This window comes from Leptopilina heterotoma, unplaced genomic scaffold, assembly GCF_015476425.1.
Source record: "Leptopilina heterotoma isolate Lh14 unplaced genomic scaffold, ASM1547642v1 Lhet_608, whole genome shotgun sequence".
Taxonomy (NCBI): domain Eukaryota; kingdom Metazoa; phylum Arthropoda; class Insecta; order Hymenoptera; family Figitidae; genus Leptopilina; species Leptopilina heterotoma.
Window position 1 is genome coordinate 649,957 of NW_025111140.1, and position 24,421 is coordinate 674,377.

The following is a 24,421-nucleotide window of genomic DNA, read 5'->3' on the forward strand; positions in this document are numbered from 1 at the left end:
AGAGTGAAAAATGAAATGATTATTCTAAACAATATAAATTTATTTCAAATATATATATAAAATTATCTCTGAATTTAAAGCACAAGTTTCATCAATAAATGTTATGGAGCAGACATATATTTCATATGAGTTATATATACAATTTCCATGCATAAATGTAAGTTAGCTTTTGTTTAAAAAACTCATCATTATAGGTCAATTCTATTGCATTTATTTCTGAATTGGTACTGCAACTAATATAATTTGATATAATTTTTTAATTTATTTGTTTATACACACGTCTTCAGCCTACCCGATTCGAAATTTAAGCCCTACTTTAACCCTGAATTTTCAGGGGTTGTTGACTTTTAGAAGCTGTAAAGGAGGGTCTAACTTCAATGCATTTAGATCCTACTTTGAGTCCCAAAACCGACTGAAATTTCCCAATCTTCTATTTGGTGAAGTAAAGGAGGGCCAAGTTCGAAGTTGGTATACCTTACTTTATAAACCTCGTAGATCCTACGTATTCTGAAGCATATAATTTTGAATTATTTTTTAATACGTTACTAGAAACATTGCAAATGCAAAATATACACGAAGTGTATATAAAATTCCACTTTTTCTCATCCCAAATGCTTCAATTGAATCTGAGCGAATCTTCAAATCGTAGGGTCTACGAGGTTTATAAAGTAAGGTATAGGCTTCTTGGAACTAGACCCTCCTTTACTTCTCCAAATGGAAGATTGGGAAATTTCAGCCGGTTTTGGGACTCAAAGTAGGGTTTAAATGCATTGAAGTTAGACCTTCTTTACTGCTTCTAAAAGTCAACAACCCCTAAAAATTTAGGGTAAAAGTGGGGCTTAAATTTCGACTCGGGTACAAACTAGGCAGTCATCATCCATTGTTTTGCATTAGTTGTGTTTTTATTATGTTTTAGGAAACCTTTTTTTCTTAAAGTTACTACGACTTTAAGGATAACATTCTCATCACATGTTTTTCTTTGCTCATGATTTCAAGATTAAGTGGACTTAAATATTGAATAGTATGGTCTAAGAGCTTTCCAAAATACTCAATAAAAACCTTTTTATGTTGGGACAAGTGATAGTTATACTCAGTCAAAGCACTTATATGAAACTTGTTATTTTATGGTTTTAAAGGTCGCTTATCAAAAATTTGATGTTAGATTTTTAAAATCAAAGATGACAAATTTAAATTGGCGGACGACATTTTCAAAAATCAGTCAGATACTCTTGAAAATCTTTACTCATGAGTTTTTGGGGACGCGTATTACAAATCTGATGAAAATTTTCCGATATTGAAAATGTTGGATCTACACTCAGAAAAATAGTTAGCTGTCACATTCAACTAAATAGTTGTTGGAGCGCGATCCAATACCTATTTTTTACGTGTAATATCACGAGCATTATTAATGTTATGTAGTATTATGAATATCCAATATTAACTAAAATCTCAAAATTATAAAAAATATATTACAGAGAATGTAATAGTACACTGCAAAAACAAGTGTCTCATTTTGAGACGTTTTGTCCCATATTTGAAACACATAAGATGTCTTAGTCCACATATTTGAAACAGATATGTGTCTCATTTTAAGACGTTTCAAAGTGTCTTACACATTTAGCAATGCGTTTTGAGACACGAAATGTGTTTCGAGTATCCGTCTCACACTAAGAAGACGTTTTACGTGTCTTATACGCATTGAGTTACCTTTAATGTCTTAAAATGAGACACGAGATGTAATTAAATGTCTCAATATAAAACAGATTTTGTATCTCAATAGTTTAAACACTTAAAGCAACTCATTTTAAGACACGAGTGAGATACCAGTTTTTGCAGTGTAGGTATAATTCTTATAATAAAAACTTTTAATTTACTGAGGAATCTGAAGTAAATAAATCAATAAATTTTTTCATGATTTTTTTAAGAAGAATAATACTTTACAGAAGTTATATGACCAGAAATATACTTAGAAATTTTGAAATTCATTTCAGCTAGGGTGTGAACATTAGAACAAATAATTAAACAGTTGCACAGCAAATCAAAAAAATAATTTAACTACGAAAATAAAAACAATACTAAAAAGGAATTCATTCTTTACAGAAAGCAAAAATAAAGTAGTTCTAGTGAGATAGGACAAAAAGTCAAAAATTGCCAAAAAACTTAAAAAAAATGACATCTTATGTATTAGGTTTGGCGAAATAGTGTTAACAGAAAAGTTGTAGCCGATGAAGAGACAAGAAAAAAAGTCTCTGGTAGCAAGATCCCACATGCAATAGTTTCGGAGATAATTGAGTCGGAATAGCGTTTTTTCGCTAAAAAAAATAATAAAATATATGTATATAGAATGGTTTTTCGAGAAATTATTCTTTTTATGTTTATAAATATAATTAAAAAGTGTATTCGGATGGGATTATGTAAAAATCGAGGGAGCGAATTTTATTTTTTTTTAAATTGAATTTTGGCGTTTTTTTTGGATTTTTGACTTTTTTTGACCATTTAAGAGCCAGTAACTCTGAGATTTGACATCCTATGAAAAAATGTTACAGAGGAAAGTTGTTTGGTTTTTCCTGATCTAAAATAATATGCAAATAAAAATTTCAAAATTTGAAAAAATGAATTTTGAAAATTTTGAAAATTCTGTAGTTTTGGTAGTTTTTAACGAAAATGGCTGGCTAACGAACTCAACCTTCGTTTTTACACCACCTTTAAGTGTGCCAAATTAGAAGGCTATCGGATATGTTTTTCAAAAGTTATCGTGGCGACACCAATGTGTCTACAGACAGACACTTTTTCTGGACTATGATTTTTGGATTCAGGGCACCTCAAAACGTCAAGATTTCATAAAATTAGCGAAAGTCAATTTTCGACCAAAACTAACACCTTCTCATGTGATGAGAATGTAAAAATTGTAGAAAACCTCTCCTAAGATCAACCGGATTATCGACATAAATCTCGAAAATTGTGAGAAAAAAAACTCAGGTTTGCTTAACCTCGGCGATCGCAAAGGCTCACTATCGTGTAATAATTTGATATAATTAAAAAAAGGTTAAATTTTATATAAAAATCACTGCAGATTTCTCACTTTGTCATATGATTATATTTATTATGTATTTTAATATTAAGAACATATTTACCGAGATTTAATTGAGCTTCATACACTTGTCTTCTTTTGAAGCATATCGCAGTTCGTAAAAAATCTTCCAAAGTAAGCCTTTAAGTATGAGTTAATATAAGAGTCAGACCAGCTCAAACACTGAGAGAAATGGATGGTAAGGTTATGATGTTAAAAAGTAGATTTTATCCGGTAGCATCATTATGTTACTGGGTACCATGAAAGATGTTACAAAAATATGGTTATGTTACCCACTACAATCTAAAATGTTACTCCGTACAATCTGATTGTACCTGATACAATCTAGATTGCTGTCCGTATTTGTAACATCAAATATGGTACCTGGTACAATCTTTATAGTATCCCGTACAATCTATTTCTCTCAGTGAATGTGTTAAAGAAATTTCATTTATTTTCTAAAATGTTAAAACTTTTATGAAAACCTGTAGTTCATAGCAAAACTAAAAAGAACAATTAACCGTTTTTTGAACTTTCAAAATTTTTTTATTGTTTTTTGCATTAACAAAATATAATTTTTTAAAAAAAAATGCATAACTCAAAAGCCATTTAGAATAAATTCATGAAATTTACATATATTATATAAAATTGTTCGCTCTTTTAAATAAAAATATTTGAAAGATTGTAAATTTGAAAATTTTATATTTTTAATAACAATTTTGTAAACAATTTGGATTATTTATGTGTTCTACCCCTCCAATTGCAATGAAAGTCATAGGAAGTGTACTCAGTAATATTTTCTTAAAGCCCAAAATAATGCAAAAAACAATAACAAAAATTTGAAAATTTAATAAACTGTTAAAAGTGTTTTTTTATTTTGTTGTGAACTATAGATTTTCATAAAATTTTTAATGCTAAAAGAAGTTTTCGAGAAAACAGCAGTAAAAGTTTAACTTACAAAAACCCATGTGACTTTTTTAAATATTAATATTTTTTAATTCAGTTTGGTTCATTTTCTTCAGTGTGGATCACAGTATTAAAAGAAAAATCATACAAGCAATGAAATTTTTTTTTAATAATTGCATATATAAATTAATAACAAACTCCCCAAACATAGAAAAAATAATCCAAGTTTTCTAATTAGCAAAAATAAGTATAAATATATGATACATGTTTGTAAGGGTTTTTGGGGTCGCTGATTACGAATATGATGTTAAATTGACAATTTGACAGTTGCCAGCTGTCAACGTCTCTAAAGAGTGATCAGTTTTTATAAAAAAGACAGCAATAAGGTTTCAAGGTCGCTGATTACGAACATGATATCAAATTTAAATCTTGACTGTTGACAATTGTCAAAGAAACTGTCAACTTTTTAAAATAATAATAAATTATCGTCTTCGTTATTTTATTTTGTATAATAACAAAAAAATCTGTTTTTTGTATTTTTGCTCTTATTTCTTTTGACTTTAAAAATTTCTTTAAAAACTTCTAATAAAATTATAACTTTTCAGTTTTCACCATCTTAAAGAGCATTTCAAATTCTATCCGAATCAACAAAAATTTCAAGAATGATTTTTGGACATGATAGGTCCCTTTTCATAGACCAGGTCACATGTGGGGCAAAATTCCTCAACTGCCCAGGTCAAGAAATGAATTTTCTTGAAACTTTCCCAAGATGTTACTATTATTAGTAGAAGTGTAGAAAAAAATTTAAAAAACCGATTTTGAGATATATTGAAATTAAGCATTTGACCTTGAATTTTAAGGTCAAGTTGAAGGAAAACAACTTTCTTTTCATCATGATCTTGTAGCTCGTGTAAAAACCTTTCAAAATCACTATACACACTTGTAATTTGATTAATTTTACTTATCTATATATTAAATCGAAAAAAATTTATTTTCAAAAAATTCAATATTTTGAAACTCTGTAACTCCAAAAATACTTAATTAAATTCAATAATATTTTACACATACACTTCTACTAATAACAGTAACATTTTGGCAAAGTTTCAAGAAAATTCAATGACATAAATTTTTTGACCTGGGCAGTTGAGGAATTTCGCCCCATATACTTTGTAGTTAAAAATCATATTTAAAAGTAAGTTTATACCTTCCAACGTCAAAATTATCCTGGCAGTGTAAAATATGAGCGTCATCTAAGATGTAATTTGGTTTCCTATGACGTCTTACTTGGTGACCTTCTTGAATTCTTTCATGGTCAAGATCTTGGCCAGATATATATTCTCGTAATCTTTCTGATATTTCAATAAATTTACATACACATAAGAAAAAGAAACATAAATTCCTTGCTTGCAATCATCCCTTAAGAACATGTTATTCACTAATCACGTGTTCTCATACTAAAATATATGGGGCACATGACTACTGAAGAATATGTCGACTTTAATTACATTTCGAAAATTAATAAAACCTTGATTAAGGGGTTAGAGATTTTTTGTTAGATTTTTGTAGTAGATATATGGAGAAACGCTATGGGACCTATTAAGGTATAGTAATATTTCTGTAATGACTATGTAAATGATTACCAATAAACTTAAAGACACTTAGTTTATGTCCAAATCTTGCTGGTAACTGTCGATTCACTGCTTCAACTTCGTTATTCGTTCGAATTGGACATCGATAAACGCAAGCGATGGTAGCTCTTGGTAACCATTGCTGACGCATATACACCATGAACTCCAGAATTCAGGGATGTTGAGCAGCAACAACATCTGCAACTGTTTGGATAGTAGCTAAGCCGTGTTCAAAGAATATGTGAGGAAGAAGTGGTAAACTCATACACATCCAAAGAACATCACGTGGTGTGTTGTGTAAGCCTAGTTTTTTCCATTTTCTTAAAAGGGCCTATTGAGCAAGAATTTTAATTTTAAAACAAATTTAACTTTATATATAAAAATGAAGGAATAAAAAATAAGTTTTCAAAATAGTGCGGAAAATTGTAATGCCAGTTTAGAGAAATTCAGAACAGCTACAATGCAAAAAGGAATATCATAATTTAATTTTTTAATTATTAAGAGGTTTACTAACTGTCGAGTTTATGAATGTACAATTGGATAGCCACCATAAATGTACAAACATAGCCTCGGTGTCAAACCTTTCGCTTGATATATCTCGACCACAGGGAAAAACATCAGAGGCTTTAGCGTCCCACAGAGGTCACCTATCTACCGCATAGAGCCCTATTAACATAGTCGACTGTATCTAGAAAAGCAATGTTGCGCCTTGTTGTTGAGCCAACCTTGAGATAACTGTCAAGAGCTTGAATGATACGTTTGTAACATTTCGGTCTAGATACTAGATTAGAAGGAAATCTCTGACCAGTATAGCTAACAGATAAACTAGACGGGGACTAAATAACGCATTACAATTTTCAACACGAGAAGATAACATAAAACGCTTAGAAGAAAATTTTACATAATAATTTTGAGCTGCGTTGACATTGTACAAATCTAATCTAATGTTATAATTTATAAGAAAAGTATTTATTGCGTTACTTGAATAAAATGAAACCAGCAGCATCGAATGATAATGTTCAGAAAAATCTGGCGAAGAGCATTTAAAGCTGCTGCTTCGAAATCTGCCATAGCGAATTGTAAACTATTATTTAAATTCGGCGCCAGTTCTAATAGTCTACTAAAAACTGCTACATATAAAGCTGTTGTTTTTCGCTCCATAATGACCCACAATGCTGGCAGAGACTTCAATATAAAAATATTAAATTAAAATTTTAATCTTATAATAACTATAAACTCTAAATCTGGATTAGTAGTTTTATGCTAATAAAATAATGCAGATTCGTTTACCAACTGAATTAGTAACAATTTTAACTAATTTTTATTAGTAGACTACTAGTTGATGGTAGAAAACTACTAATGCATTGATAAGTCGTATTTTTTACTATTTCAAATTAGTAAACCGATTTATTACATGAAATAGTAGTTTTCTACTAGCAAATAGTAGTTGTTTACTAATAAATAATTAGTCTACACTGATACTGATTCAATTGGAAAATGAATCCTCACTGTTTCATGAATACATAGAGAACTACTGATTCGAATTTATAGGGTTGACACCCGTGTGGAAAAATTTCACTAGCCCAATAACTGCGAGTTACCTAAACTCCAAACTTTTACACGGAAAGAAATTTTATTTCATAATTTTACAAACAGATTATTTAATTTGGGCTCTTTGATGTTTGCTATAAAATAATTATAGTGTCATTAGTAAAATCTCAGTCTAAGACAGATTGCTTTTTATAGTTGTAAATTAATCATTGTAAATAATTTAACAATAAAAAAGTAAATAATATTAAATTAAATAAATTCGCATAAATTACATTCAATATTTTACCAGTAATAATTTTTAAATTCATAGAAAGTTTAATAAGATTTTAATAAGGGGCCGTACACAAACTACGTAAGGCATATTTTGAGAAATTTTGAGCCCCACCGTAAGACATTTTCTATACATTAGCGCCATTTTTTCTGCTGTTCGTAAGATTTAACTTGACCCCCCCTTCCCCCTTAAAGCCTTACGTAGTTTGTGTACGGCCCCTAAGTGCAGTTGACATTGAAGTTAAAATTTTATTTACATTTTTAATTTGTTTAAATATTTTGTTATATGCAAAATTACAAATTATGTTCAATTATTATTCATAAATTAAATAAAAATAAGAAATAAATTCTTGAGAATGGGGTCTGAGTGTGAAACACTAAACTCAAAACATGATTAAATTATAACCAGTATTAGCTTAGTTCCATAAATTAAAAAACAAAGAACTTGATATACATTTTATTCATTTATGGGACTTTTTATTTGAGTATTAATATAATTAACGAAAGTATTTATTTTTCTTACTTTTTTTTAAATGGGAACTCAGATCTAGCCTTGATTGGCCCTCGGAAAAATTTTCACACGGTTTATTATTTAAATATTAATGTAATAAATTAATAACTAGAGTTTAATTTTTTTATTATATCTTAATTTTGTATTGGTTTACAACAAAAAATCTAATCAAATTGCAGTTTGGGAATACTTTGAAATTCGAGTTGGGACCAAGTTGGGTTGACCCAAACTTTACCCAAATCCACTAAAGAAAAAGAAATTGTTTAGCGCTTTTTAAAGTTGCTCTTTTTCTTTATTTGTCCAGTATATAAATTAAATAATATTAATTAAATTAACTAAATTATTTTATTTTCTATTTTACAAATTAAGTGTATTTTACAAGTGCAGAAAAAAAACAAAATAACTGTACTATATATCAATTATTATTTCTTTATAGTTCAGTTAGGACTCACTTAAACTCTGCGAAATGATTTTTTTCTAAATTAAAATTGAGGAGCTGGATTCTAGAACCGGCTTCTTAATTCGATTACATTTCTTTTAAATTATAAAACTGTTAATTAAAACTTCAATCAATTGAAGATTTTAATAATTAAAAATTCGGTAACTTTACGTTCTGTTAAATAAAATTTTTAAAATGTACAAATTTACATTAATTTAAAATCGAAATTTTTTAAATAAATTTTAAATAATTTTTATGGAATTCATGCTTCCTTTCACCACATTTATCTTTGATAATTGATAATAGTTAAATTGCGAATAATAAAGAGAATTTATTAAAAAAATTAATAATTTTATAACAAAATTTGTTATTATTATCAGAGTTTAAGGTAAATATACTGGACAAATATCTGAAATAATGACAGTCTGTACAACTCGGCAACCAATGTTAAACAAATTTTATGTTTTTTTTTCTACCTGACCCTAACGATTTTATTGATTATAAAATTGATAATTGAATTTAATGTTAACTCACTACAATTCCGTCATAAATATGAACAATATAGAGTTGAGAAGCGTTCAGTTGAGATGGCACACACTACAATTTTAAAATAAACATTTTAGACCATTTTTTGAAGGTTATAATGAATTTCAATATTTCAGAATGCTTACAGGATGTATTAAAATAAATCTTTTTTATTTGCTCTAAATATAAAATATATTTAAAGAAAATATAAAATTTCTTTCATTCAAATAAAGCTGGATATTTAAACGAAATATATTAATTCAAATACAAAATATTATCTGAGCTAAATAAGCCTAGTTGATTCTGAGACAAATATCCTTTTTTATTTATTTCAAATAAAGAGCCACGCAGAATGTGCATTACTTTTGGCTCCCAGTGAATTTCTTTTGTAACTTTGGGATTTCAAAGTTATTATTTAGAATAGAAAGAAATATAAAATTCCAAAGTTACATAAAAATTTACTGAGAGCCAAAATTAATGTAAATCCTGCGGGGTCCTTTTATTTAATTCAAATAAATCATTTCTCTAGGTGTATGAAGCCTATTGTTTTATAAGTGTATAAAGTTGTAATTACTACAATATTATTATAAATTATTAATTAATAATATTTTATTATTATTACCATTATTATTTACATTAAAAAATAATCAATTTTTATAAAATATAATAATATCATATTAATATTTTCAAGGTAAATAGAGTATACTAACATCGAAAGTACCATCCAATCTTATTGAAGTTGCAGTTCCTAATAAATTAAGCATTGAATTTGAAGCGAATATCAAAGCGGAAGAATTATCAGTTCCTTGAACAACTCCGTGATAAATTCCTTCTGTTACTTCGAGATTTAATTGTAATAGGCGTTCTCCAAATACACGTAGGTTAGGGTCTATGGGCTCCCTATACATTGCCGTTTGTCGATTCATTATAGATCGTTCAGATTCGTAATTAACTAGCCGAGCAACTTCAATAGGAAATCTAAATTTTTCGAGTTATTAAACTACAATACAAAAAATTTATTTAAAGAAAAGAAGTATAATTATTTTTTCTAACTAATAAAAGAATTTTGTTTTTTCAAACATCACATACTAACTTTTAATTTAAAATATAAAAATTACTTATGACAAATACAATAAAACAAGAAAATAATTTGCCTCATGCAAACGGAATCAAAAATTCTTCTTAAAGATAATGGCCCTCTGGCATCTCTTGCTTCAATTTTTAAAGCCCTTCTCAACCGATACACTTGCAAAGCCAATGGATTTCGCCCGTGATTATGACCAATCTCTTCAATGGCATTCGTCACAATATTACGTTTCAGGGCACCTGGACATGGTGTGACCGATCTTTGTCCACAGCGAAATGTTTCGACTAAAACAGGTTGGAGTCGCCATTCCTTATGATAGGAATAACCCCTATAAAAGTATTTATAGGTGTTGGGCCTTTCGCCAGGCTCTACAACTATATTATTATAATCTTCGTCCATTTAATTCGAAATTATTTTTTAAAAACGCACATAAATAAAAAAAATTAAAACAGACACAATGCGTGAAAAGTGTGACGTTAAAAAATAATGACAATAGAGAAGTTGTCTACTAAACTGGGAAAAGTTCTGAAGATCTCAACAAACTTGTATTGAGTTTTACCGTGTAGAGTTTATTTGCGTAGAATTATTTAATGTTGAGTTGAACGGCGTAGAATTATTATTAATTGACTTTGAAAAAAAGAAAAAAAATCAAATTTAAATTTGTGTAGAATTATTATTTGTAGAATTTAATTGCGTAGAATTTTCAAAAAATCTATTTATTAAAATGCATTTATTTTTGTAGAATTATCTGGTGTGGAATTTAACTGCGTAGAGTTAATAATTTAATTAAATTAAATATTACACTTGCTATCTGTAGACATTTTTCTCGTAGAATTATATTTGTAGAATTTCCTTGCGTAGAGTTTAATTTTCTAAAAATTTATTATAAAAAAGTTAAAATTTGTAGAATTATGTTTTGTAGAATTTAATTGCGTAGAATTTTTAAAAAATCTATTTATTAAAATGCATTTATTTTTGTAGAATTATCTGGTGTTGAATTTAACTGTGTAGAATTAACAACTTATAAAGAATAATAAAAAATTTTATCATAATAAAAAATTTTATCATTTTATCATTTTTAAAAATTTTATCATTTTATCATAATCAATTTTTATCATTATATTTAATTTTATTTTATCATGCGTAGAATTAAACTTTGTAGAATTTATCGGTGTAGTATTTAATCGTGAAGAATTTAAAAAAATTAATTAAATTATATTTTATTTAATTAGAATGTGTAGAGTTTCATTATGTAAAATTAATTTGCGTAGAATTATTATTACTTGTCTAAATATAAAGTGAGAGTTCTCTCTTGTAGAGTTTATTGTGTTGAATTTTCATTTGTAGAATTTAATTGCGTAGAATCGCTACCGCCCCCGAAAAATGCATCATTTTTGGGATCTTTTTTCTCGGGTAGAATAACTCCAAACGTTTTGTAATTTATATGGTGCTTTAATACATGTCTTGAGAGTCTAAAAAAATTTTTGGAGAAAAAACAAACATTTTTAGTATGGAAATATACACAGCGTCCATGGCACCTCATTTTATCTGTGAACATTCTAGCGCTCTGAATTTTTTTCTAAAACAAAGAAACCAACGTTTTTTTTAAACTTTAGGATAATACCTTCTATATGACATTTCGATTTTTTTAAAAAAATTTCGAGAATTGATTTTTTACCCACTTTTAAGTTAAAAGTGATTTTTCGTGCATAAAAATTGACTTTAAAATTCCAAAAAAATATAAAAAAAATTTTTTCTCAAGAAACACTGAATGTCATATTGAAGATTATTTAATTATCTTTAAAATGATGTATCATAACGCCCGATTGGTTCAAAAGGGCGTTCTCAATCGTGTTCACAAAATTAAAAAATGGTGTTTCGAGAAAAATGCATTTGAAGTTTTTTTTAAAAAAGTGACTTGAATGTCAAACAAATGAAAGAAGGGTTGTCACATAGAAATTACAAATTATACTGACAGTGGTACTCTGAATGAAAGAAGAAGGCAGATTAAATGCTAAAACTGAAAAAATTCTGGACTCTGGTAAACATTTCACCAGACGACACATGAAAAAAAAATAGTTAAAAATTTTGTAACTTCTTCAATAATACAGAAATCGACTTAAAATTTGATGGGTATATTCTTGAATAGTTGTAGAATCAATTAAAATTATTTTTAGAAAGTCGATTTTTTTGACGCAATAAAGGAGGTTCCCCCCTTAAAAAATTAAGGGGACACCCAAGTCACCTAGAAACAATGCAAAAAGAGTCAAGTTTCGGTACACTTTTCTCGAAAACTATTATTCCAATTGCTTTCGCCCTTTTTTTATTCGATTACAAATATAATCAATAATATGAATAAGAAGTAATACGACGATATCTTTAATAGAAACTTTTTTATGAATATTTATACCCAAAGCAAAATAACAATCCTATTTTCTCTGATTCATTGACTCATATCTCCGTTTGTACAACTCAAAACGATGTTAAACTACTTATTCGTATTCTTGGAACCTTACTGAACAAACTAAAAAAAATTACAAATCGGTTTAGTAGATTCGGAGAAAAGTGTACCGAAAGTTAAAAAATTGGAAAAAACAATTTTTACAGGAAACACGAAAAAAGAAAAAAAACTAAAAACTCATGGTATTCAGAATCATGTAATCAGATTTTTTCTACTCTTCAGAAAAGGATTTAAAAAGTCTTGTTCTATTCCTAATTATGTCTACTTTTAGAAACTCAAATTTAAAAAAATCGATTTTTTTGTCATTTTTTCACTTAGGTGTCCCCTTAAGAATATGTGAGTCAAAATTCCTTAAGTGTAACGCCAAATTTTTAAGTGTACTGTATGTTATTGAAAACACATGTAATGCAAACTTCATTGTGAGTTTATTAAATAGTTCAAAGGATTTTTTAAAAAATTAAAATTTCTCTTAGCTATAAAGAATTTAAGTTTTTTACAATGCTTAAATTAAAACTTTATATCTCGTGATAGAATCAATAGATTTTAATGAACCTTGGCTTTTGTAAACCTTAAATATTACAGATTTATTTTAAAACATAAAAAAATTTCTTGGTAAGAAATCACTAATTGTTATTGCAAAATTAATTGTTTAATTACAAAATAAACAATGTTCTTAATATTTTAGAAATTTTGTTCTAATTCTATTAAAAAGAGAATTTTATAAAGATTCAATACCCGTTTTCAAATTTTGTGACACACAATTAAGAAAATAGTAGTGTCATTTTTTCTGGCGGGCAGTGCGTCTAATAGCGCGCGGCACGATAATTGACAGCGAGTCCATGCAATAGGGCCAAATGTTATCACATGACTCAAAACCTCCTACAGCCTATAATTTTTAATCGGTTTCCATAATTTTTTTTTTTAAATAATCTATTTAAAATTTAGAAGAGATATATTGAACTGGATTTTAAAGAAAAATGTTAAATATTTAGAACACGTAAACAAAATATATAATTAAAAAAATGTTTAGTAGTACCTGGTTCACCTTGACTATTATTTTTAATTGCCTAATTATCCGAAACATTTGATCAAATATTTTTACAATGTTCAGCAAATACATTGCATTTTAGTAGATCTTTCTAATTCATCAGGGAAATTGTTTATATTATTAATATTAAAATAAATAATTTACAATTATTTTTTAATTATATATATACCTACAAAATAAATGATTTTTTATTCTAAAAAATGTGAATAATAATTATTAATAAAATATGAAATATATTCAACTAATTTATGAGGCATTCCATTTCAAAACGACACCCTTCATAAACAATTGCCATTGTAAGGCAATTTTTAAATAATTATTTCTCCTATTTATTAAAGCCAAACTTTATTCACGAATACTGTTTAAAAAAAAAATTTCTCAACTTTACGACATTTAAAAATTTTTTTTTAAAATAATATTATTTATGAAAAAAATTAAGTTCGAAAGATAACCTTTTGAATATCTCAAAACACGTTGCCTCCGATTTTTTTGAATCTTATGTCTAAATAAAGCTTAAATATTCTAGTTTCATTCCCTGTAAATATTATAATGGACAATTCGGGGGAATTTAAAAAAATAATTAAATTTTACAAAGATGTCAGAGGTTATAATGCATGTACGCAGCACAATTTGTTTTTTCAAATTTTTACACAGTTTAACCTCTGAAATCTTTGTAAAATTTAATTAATTTCTTGAATTCCCCTGAGTTGTCCATTATAATATTTACAGGGAATGAAACTAGAATATTTAAGGGGTTACACCACCCTGAACGCCTGAAAATTGGAAGGTATTTCAAAAATAGATTTCGACAAAACTATTAAAAAACCAATTTTTTAGTAATTAAAGTATAAAAATACATATATTTAACTGTAAAAAAATTTTTAAAAATAAAAAAATATTCAAAAATGGCGAAGATATGGCGTTTTTACGAAACTACATTTTTCGGAACGGTGTACATGATTTCTCAAAAACTAGGGTAATGTCACATTGAGTGGACCGCCACTTTGAGTAGACCACCTGAGTTTTTAAGTTATCTGGCAGCGGAAACGTGAAATAAATAAAACGAATAGCAACACCGCATCTAGAAACCGTAAGAATTTATGTTCCGCAATAATCATATACGTTATTGTTTGACCATGAGTGGAACACAGTTTATAACCATAAGTGGACTGCCTATTTTTTTATATTTTTAATGTCAGTTTACCATTTTTATGGAAATAAATTGACAATAAATTAGTTCGAAACTGCTTTATGTTCTTTATTAATTTTTTTGTGATTTTGATGTGATATGTGCCAAAATTATTGAAAATGGTTTCGCTTGTAAACATTGCGACATAAACATGGTCTGAAGCTGCATAAGCATAAATTTTGTTTCAATATCTCAGAAATATTAAATACATTAAAGAATTTAGAATAACTTTCACAACTTTTTAAGAGTGGTCCACTCAAGGTTACACTTTTTTCATTCCTTAAAAATGAGCTATTTTTTTAAAGTCAATTGTTTTTCCCAAATAAAAAAAAATTAAAGCTATTATGGTATAAACACTTATCTAGGGTTCTAAACTAAAGCTTGGAATAGAAACCTCCGATTAATTTGCTGTCATAAAGAATTTTTTAGAAAAAAAGCTTAGGCGGTCCACTCAAGGTGACATTACCCTACTCAACCGATTCTCTTTAAATTTTGTACACAACTGCTCAATAACATTCTCTATGACATGAAGTAGAATTTTTTTGATATGATTTTTTTAAAAAAAGTTATACATTTTTAAAGAAAATTTTTTGTACAAAAAATTTCAGACTTTTTTTTTAATGCTCCCATTTGCTCAAAAAAATTTTTCTTTAAAAACGGCTACGTCATGTCATAGAGAATGTTCTTGCGCAGTTGTGTCCAAAATTTAAAGAGAATCTGTTGAGTAGTTTTTGAGAAATCATGTACACCGTTCCGAAAAATGTAGTCTCGAAATAACGGCATGTCTTCGCCATTTTTGAATATTTTTTTATTTTTCAAATTTTTTTTTACAGTTAAATATATGTATTTTTTTATTGTTTATACTCCTGCCCTATTGGCCTTACGCACTTCGACAAGAGTCCCCGAGAAATACTTTTTGGATTTTTTTTTTAAACAGTTTTCGTGAATAAAGTTTGGCTTTAATAAATAGGAGAAATAATTATTTAAAAATTGCCTTACAATGGCAATTGTTTATGAAGGGTGTCGTTTTGAAATGGAATGCCTCATAAATTAGTTGAATATATTTCATATTTTATTAATAATTATTATTCACATTTTTTAGAATAAAAAATCATTTATTTTGTAGGTATATATATAATTAAAAAATAATTGTAAATTATTTATTTTAATATTAATAATATAAACAATTTCCCTGATGAATTAGAAAGATCTACTAAAATGCAATGTATTTGCTGAACATTGTAAAAATATTTGACCAAATGTTTCGGATTATTAGGCAATTAAAAATAATAGTCAAGGTTGAACCAGGTAGTCAGAGTTGAGCTACTGTAGAAAATCAATAAAATTAAAAAGAGGAAGTTTATACCTAATAAAAAATTTTATTTTAAAAAGAACATTACATACCATGGCAATTGTTTATGAAGGGGGTCGTTTTTAAATGGAATGCCTCTTATACATTCTAAATTTGAATCAGTGAATATTTCACTGATTTCAATTCAGTAGACGAGTTTTGTTAAATTAATCAAAGACATTTCAATGAGATTTAGAAAAAACTACAGATTGTCAGTGAAATTCCACTGATTTATCAAAGAAGACTCGTCCACTGAATTGATGACAGTAAAATTTTCACTGATTCAAATTAAGAGTGTAGCAAGCTTACAAAATATTATATTTTAATAAAGTAAAATGAATAAATCTTCTGATAAATTTCTTAAATATTAGGAAAAATTAGAAATTATTATAAAAAATGATCCTATTATGTTATACAAAAAGAAAATTATATAAATAAGACATTCCACGCCAAACCAACATATCGTCAAAATTCACATTTTTTATTTGGATCAAACATTTTTTATCTTTTAGTACTAGTTGAAAAAAGCTTCATGATTTTTTTCAAATTTTTTTACACAGCCGTTTACAAGATATTAATTTTTCAAAATTTTACGTTTAAATGTTTTTTTTGAATGCTCATAACTTCTACAAATGTGGATCAGTTTTCAACTTTCCTATATGAAAATTGTTTGTTTTTTCATAAAATTTTCAAACATTTTTTACTGCTTTTTTCAAAATTTCAAGATTTAAATTTAATTTTTAAATCTGTTTGTATCCTTCGATTTTTTTTTAATTAAAAAAATGCTTTCATTTACGCAAATTTTAAGCCTTGTTCCGTCATGGGTAAATGATTTTTACTATTTTTCAGAATTTTTTAAAATTATCGAAATTCAGTATTTACTCATTCAGCCGCTGCATTATGCAACAAACTGATTTTACAGGATTCAGTTTTGCCTAATATCAATTGAAATACGATTTCTTCAAAAGTCTAGTGATATACATAAGAATAAATTTTTAAAAATGTTATTTTATTGTTTTATGAAATTAAATTTTAACAAATTTTTAATATAGGTAGCTAATCATGAATATAAGAATCTTTTTAAATAATTTTGTTGACACTTTTTTGAATTTCTTTTGAAACTTATGAGAAAATCAGTTTTCCATTGTACTGACAAAAATAACTCATTCATTAAAAATTATTAAATTAATATAATTTATTCCTTATGATTGAGGTTTTCCTCCAAATTAATAGATATTTATTTTCTTATCTTTGTTACATTGAAAAAGTAACATTTTCCAAAATAATGTAACATTTTTTTTACATTTTTATATTATTTTATAATCATTTAACTCTATTTTAAAAGTTTTTCTAAACTGTAAATCCATTTTTCTTCTTCATCCATTCTTGTAACGGGGTTGGAGGTACGCTAAACATGCAGCCGCTCGAACTAGTCTTCAATTGCCATTAAAGTAACAATTACCGCCAAAGAGTTATACAAATAGGCTAATGTAGAAAAAAATCTACCAAACGTTGTAGCTCAGTTTTCAACTATTCAAAATTCTAAAAAAGTAATTGACCTACTCAATATTCGATACTCAAAAGCTTAAACAGTTCCCCAAATTTTTTAGAAGACAAAAGAATATTTTAAGAAGATTCTTATATTTATGATTAAATAGCTATATTTAAAATTTTTTAAAATTTAATTTCATAGGACAATAAAATAACATTTTAAAAAATTTATTTTTTTGGATCCCTAACCTTTTAAAGGAATCGTATTTTAATTAATATTACACTGAGAGAAATTTCTGCATAATATAGTATGAACTTTAGTCATACTTTTTTCTTATCTATATCACATACGCCATTGGTATGATTGCTAAGCAAATTCACTACGTTTTCATAACAAAAACTCACGATAGAGGGCATTCGCAGTGCGTTGAGTATTTCAATACTATTTTATGCAGAAAATAAAAATCAGTTTAAATAAATTAAAATCAGTTTGTTGCACAATGCAGCGGCTGAATGAGTAAATACTGAATTTCGATAATTTAATAAAAATGTTAAAAATAATAAAAATCATTTACCCACGACGGGACAAGGCTTAATATTTGCGTAAAGTGAGTTATTAATTTATTTTCACCTGTAGATTACAGAAAAAACACATCGAAAAATATTGAAGTTGATCTTTATATTTTTTTTATCAAAAAAGTAGAAGATTTAAACGAGGGTACACTTGAGAATGAGTACTGGATTTCAGCTTACTAGGTCTCGATATGTAGAAGTTACGTATGGAGACAGGGTCACTTTTTGACATTTTTTAGAAAAAATAAAATTTCTTTCTCTCCTAGATCGCAAATATGATCTCCAATCGGGTTCGCTATATTTTTCTTGTAATCTGCACTTAATTTGAGTATGCGTACTAAATTTCAACTCTGCAAGTCCTTATATCTAGAAGTTAAGGTGGGGGGACAGGGTTATTTGTCGTAATTTGTTCTGAAAAAATCGATTTCATTCAGTGCTAGTTCGTAATCATGACTTTTAATCGGGTTCGCTATATTATTCCTGTAATCTAGACGTGAAAATACATATCTGTACAGAATTTCAGCTCACCAGGTTGAGATATGTAGAAGTTAAGGGGGGGCACAGCCCATTCCGAATGTCTAGGATGGAAACACGAGTGACTTCATAAAGGTTTCTTCAGTACACCTATGGTGTACGGAACCCTAAAAAGAAACAAAACATACACAAAAACTATCTTCAGAGTGTGACGGACAGAAGAAATGAAAGAGTGAATACGAAGATTATTATAGTTAATTGACACAATTTTAAACGAATAAACTATAAAATAAAATATTTTACACATTAGGATTACATAACAAATAATATTTAATTCAATACATGTAATTTCGTAAAAATACATTTTTTTCAATCTTATTCATATTAACTGCAGATAACAAAGCACAATCCGAAAAACACATAATAAAAATCTTAATCAACGGGTAGAAAAAACGCGAAACAAGAAAACGCGACTCGTCAATAACCTCGAAAATAATATTTACAAAAGCAATAAATATGTTAATGTATACTAAGAAATAATTTTTGTTTTCTGATTTTAAACTGTCAGGAGCGGCTCCATCGGAATCACAGCAAACTCGTACAAATTAGAGATTGCTAAAATTTGGCGCCCTCTACGAATCGTAAATAACAGTTGAAAAACAAAATAATTTTTTGTTTTTGTAGTTTTCATATTGTACTTTAAGGTGCAAAAAACGTTTTTAATCTTTTAAATAAAATGACTGTAAAAAAAATCAGTAAAGTAGGGCCTATTTTTTGCCTTCGCAAACGCAACTACGCCTACAGCAATAAAAATAATTGCCCTTTCGTACAAGTTGTACTATTTGTGAAAAAATTTAAATCTGAACGATGTGTTAAGTTAGACATAATTCTAAGTTACTAATAATACTAATATACGAGGTAAACAAATTATGAAGTGTCAAATGATCTATTATTTAAAGTTAGAAATGATGCGAATGCGTTAATTACACTGTGTATTAAGTAACCAACTGACTTTATTGTATAAAATTGTTCCGGAGACACCCCTAATAATAATAAAATTAATATACGTGGTGTCAAATTGAAATTAAGAAAGAGAATTTCGAAAAATCAATTCGTATACCGAGTGACTCGAAAGTTTGGTATAACGAATAGAAAATATGACACAGTGACCGGTTTATACTGGGTGACACATTTATAACTGTCAAGTAATAGAAAATTAATGTATAAGTAGAGGTAGATTTTTCTAACAAAATGCAGGCGAAAACTGACTCTTAATTTTAAAAATCCGCTTGAAAGCGTAAAGTTTTAAACAAAACAAAAGAAGATCTTATTTATTAGTTTGCAATTTTATCTTTTTCCAGGAACTCGAGTTAATTTTTGCCTGCATTTTGACAGAAAAATCTACCCGATTTCTATAATATTAGAGGTTACTGATTTTTCTTTTTTTTCAAATTAATCCTTGGAGTTTTGTGCATTAATACATGGTAATTTAAAATTTTTAAAACATTGAGAACATTCTTTAATTTGCAATAGTTTAAAAGATATGTTAATAACAATTATTAATTTTTTATTTTTTAGCAATTGCTTTATTTCATCTTGAAAAGTATAGAATTTAAGCTTTAATTTAAAAAAATTTACTCATGTATCTACCAAAAATCATAGATAACTTGAAAATTGGAGACAAATATTTTTCAAGTGGCCGGATTTACTTATTTTGGCCCAAATATAAAATGTATATGTGGTCTGGCGCAATGAAAGGGACTTTACGCCTAAAAAATTTAATTTTTATCACACATGCACAAAAATGGCGCTTTTAGATAGCTGACACGACAGGGAGTAAAGTTACTCATTTGTTCAACCATATAAAAATGGCGTCCATTTTCTCCCAAGAGGCAAACATAACAGCTGATCCCATGCGTTATTTTTGCCCATAAAAGAAAACGGCCGCCATTTTCATATAAGTCGAACAAGTGAATGACTTTTACTCCCTGTCGTCTGCTATCTGAAATCGCCACTTTTGTGCATTAGGAATAAAAAATATCGTAAGTAATACGGGAATAAAGGCAGCTAATTTGTTTACGGTGATTTTTGTGACACGAGTGGAGGTCTCCGTAAACAAATGGCTGCCTTTATACCCTTGTTGCTTCATATACTATTTTACTGAAATTGCATTATATTGATTGAGAGAATCGAGATAGAGTGATATCAAAAAGTCAAAATTAATTTTCTTAGACGTAAGAAGACTTTCGAAGTCGAAAGAAATAAATCGAAAATTCGCAGTAAATTGTAACGGTTCCGGAAAAGTAGATCATCTATGTAGAGAAAGTAAGTCGTAAATATCGAGAAACGAGCAAAGGGGGAAATAAAGGAACATGTATCGAAAACTTCGAAACTTTAATTGATACAGGTGCAAATACAGCGAACATATATCTCCATATCTCTCACACGCATGGTCTAGTTACTGCACCCTAATAATCGAAGATTCATTTATATTTAAGTCCACACCTGAAGTTTGACTTTTGTGTATGCTTCTGTTTTTTTTTCTTTAGAAAATATTGTTTGACAAATCAAAAATTAGAAGGTATTTTCCATGATATATAATAAAATATTATTTGAAATTGGAAGATTAGAAAATTAAAAAAAAATTATGATTAACAAATAAATTTTGTTTTTTACACGCTTTTTATAAAAATTTCGTTTGACTGATCTCAATTAAGCAAATTTTTTTGCTTTTTATTTTTAAAAAATCTTATAAAATTGTTTATTGGGTAAGGCTTTCTAAAGTGTACCAATAATTTTTGAATCCTGTTCTTAATGAGATAATTAAATTTTCTTTATAACATTTTATTCTAGGTAGAATTTGAAAGTATTACCAAAAAAAATTTTAGGGCCCGCATTTTATTTACAAATTACAGCTATTTTTGTTACGCGCTGTAACAAAGACATGGCGCGTGCAGTTTCGCGGGCAGTCGCACTGCCGCGTTAGATGCGTTGAATTGGTTTTAATTTGTTAGTTAGGGGTCCTTTATAAAGCAATTGATACATTATTTCGAAAATTTTGATTAAAATTATATTCCAAATGGCGGATCCAATATGGCGCTTAACAAAAATAGCTGTAATTTGCAAATAAAATGCAGGCCCTACAATTTTTTGTTGGTAATACTTTCAAATTCTACGTAGAGTAAAATGCTAGAAAGAAAATTTAATTATCTCATTAGGAACAGGTTTAAATTTGAATTTGTTTATAACAATATTTTATATTTTAAACAAATTGCATGATAATTTAAAAGTAGAATTTGAATTTTAAAAGGCAAGATTTTTTAAAGTAGTTGTTCATTTTTTATCAAATTATATTAATTATTTTTCAAGGAATTCATTTTTTTCGAAAAAGGTGTTAAAAATTAAATTGTTTATAACTTTTTAAAAAACTATTTGCAGGTGTTGTTTTAATTATTAGTTACTTCTAAAATATAGAGTTTAAATAAAATAAAATTACCCTTCGAAAACCATTGGTACACTTCAGAAACACTTCCCTCATGAGAAGTGGGCAAAATATGTCAAAATTGAACATTTTGTGTCTCGCTTATTTTATTATAAAATTTAAAAAGCCTTTTTGCATAATAAAAAGTATAATTTAAAGTATTTAAAACAATTAAAATTAAAAAAATTTATATTATATTCTATTCTACTTTCCATTCTCTTGAAAGAAATCATCAAAGAGATAGGTCTATTTTTCTAACTCTAGAGTAGTGTTTTATTGTTATTTGGTATTATTTTATTATTATTTCATTAGGACCCTATTCACTCTTAATTATCATAATATGAGAAAGATCTAAGACATCACATGTCGTTCTAATATGAAACGCCCCACGTATTTTTTTATATCGTCCCAAAACGATATTTAGCGGTTTTTTTACTGTTCAAAAATGTCTACAGCGTACAATTTTTAACCGATTTCAGTGTTCTTTGTTTTGAATTAAATGGGAATAAATTCTTATGGCATCCCTAGAGGCCGATTTTTGAGATTTTAATTTAAATTTAATTATAAAAATTATTATCTTTTATTTTAATCAAAGTTAACAAATTAATACAATTTTTTTTAAAAAGACGTTCATTTTCTTATTCAGTTACTGCACATATCCTAAATTAGTTCCAATTAATCCAAAATGGCCAACAGACAATTAATGAAAATCGTTTTCCATATTTTAAATAAAATGACTGTAAAAAAATCATTAAAGTAGTGCCTATATTTTCCTTCGCAAATGGAAGTAAGCCTCAAAGAAACTTAAATTAAAAAGAAAATGTGAAAAAAAAACTTTTTTAGTGCAGAGGAGTCAACGTAATCTATTTGTTAATTAATATTGTTTACACCAATTTAAATAAGTTATTTTTTAAAAAAAGGGACATATATTCTTGAAATGAATTTAAATTAAAAAGAAAATGTGAAAAAAACCGTCTTTAGTGGAAAGGTACCAAAGTTATCTATTTGTCAATTAATATTGTTTGTAACAATTTAAATCAGTTACTTTTTAAACAAAAAGGATATATAACCTTGAAATAAACTTAAATTTAAAAAAATGTGAAAAAACCTTTTTTAGAGCAGATGAATCAAAGTTATCTATTTGTTAATTAAGGTACTGCTACAATTTAGAAGGCTCTTAAAAGACCTTAAAAAAAATTTCTTAAGTCTTTTATTATAAATATAAAAAAAACTTTTTTGCCTATATTAGTACATATTTGGCGAATAAAAATAATGGTTTGTTTTTAATTTTTATTTAATATCATAATCTGCAGACGGCATCCAGATCGAAACTTAAAAAAAGTTAATTGTCCAATTGCGGACAGTTTATCTCAAGATTGACAAATCGGAAACAAAAAATCCAAACTGCTTTTTAAAAAGGAAGGTCTCTTGCATCGAAATCCACCACCAATAATGAAAAATCGACTAAAATAAAAAAATAGCAGATGTTTCAATAATTTTTTTTAAAATACACTATGTTTTTCAGTATTTTTCTAGTCTGCAAAAATGTTTTTTTTAATTTTTTGACTATTTTCTGGTGAATTCACAAATAGGACATGCTACAATAAAAACGACTTATTATATTTATTAAAATCGGTTCAGTAGATTCAGAGATAAAGTGTCCGCAATTTGAAAAAACGTTATTTTGAGAAAAACGCGTTTAAACCTTATAATATATCGTTAGAGGCCATCCATAAATTACCTAAAATTCTTTTGCAAATTGAAATCTCTCCACTTTTTTTTATGTCAGACACTGTTACATACATTAGCACTAATATTTCTACTGGTCGTAACAAAAAAGTGGACCCCGCTATCCCCTTAAAGAATTACTTAATTTGTCAATGGCTCTTTATATTTATTGAATAATTTTTGAAAAATTTACTTTTATTTTTTACAATTGGTTATGAATACTTTAGGAGTGAGTAGTACCTTAAAAATTTCTTCCGCCATATTAAATCCGCAATTTTCAATTTTTAAAAATTAACATCATATTCGTTATCAGCGACCCTAAGAAGCCCCCAGTAACAAGTTTTATGCGAATCTGATCAATTTTGAATATTTTGAAACAAACTATTCATTTTGGTTGTTAGCATTTATTTATTTATTACGGTATATTGTCTTAAAAAATTTTTTAATTAAGGAGGCCATACGGAAAAAGAAATGGTAGAATTCTAATATTTTGAAAGATAAGACAAAAAAATCATTTTTTAAAAATAATTATTTTAATTGGTTGTCAAAATTATTTAAAAAAATATGTCTTGAAATTCTTTCAATTTAACACACACTACTATTCCCTTTCTCGTCTTCTTTTTCGCGGCGAGGTACAT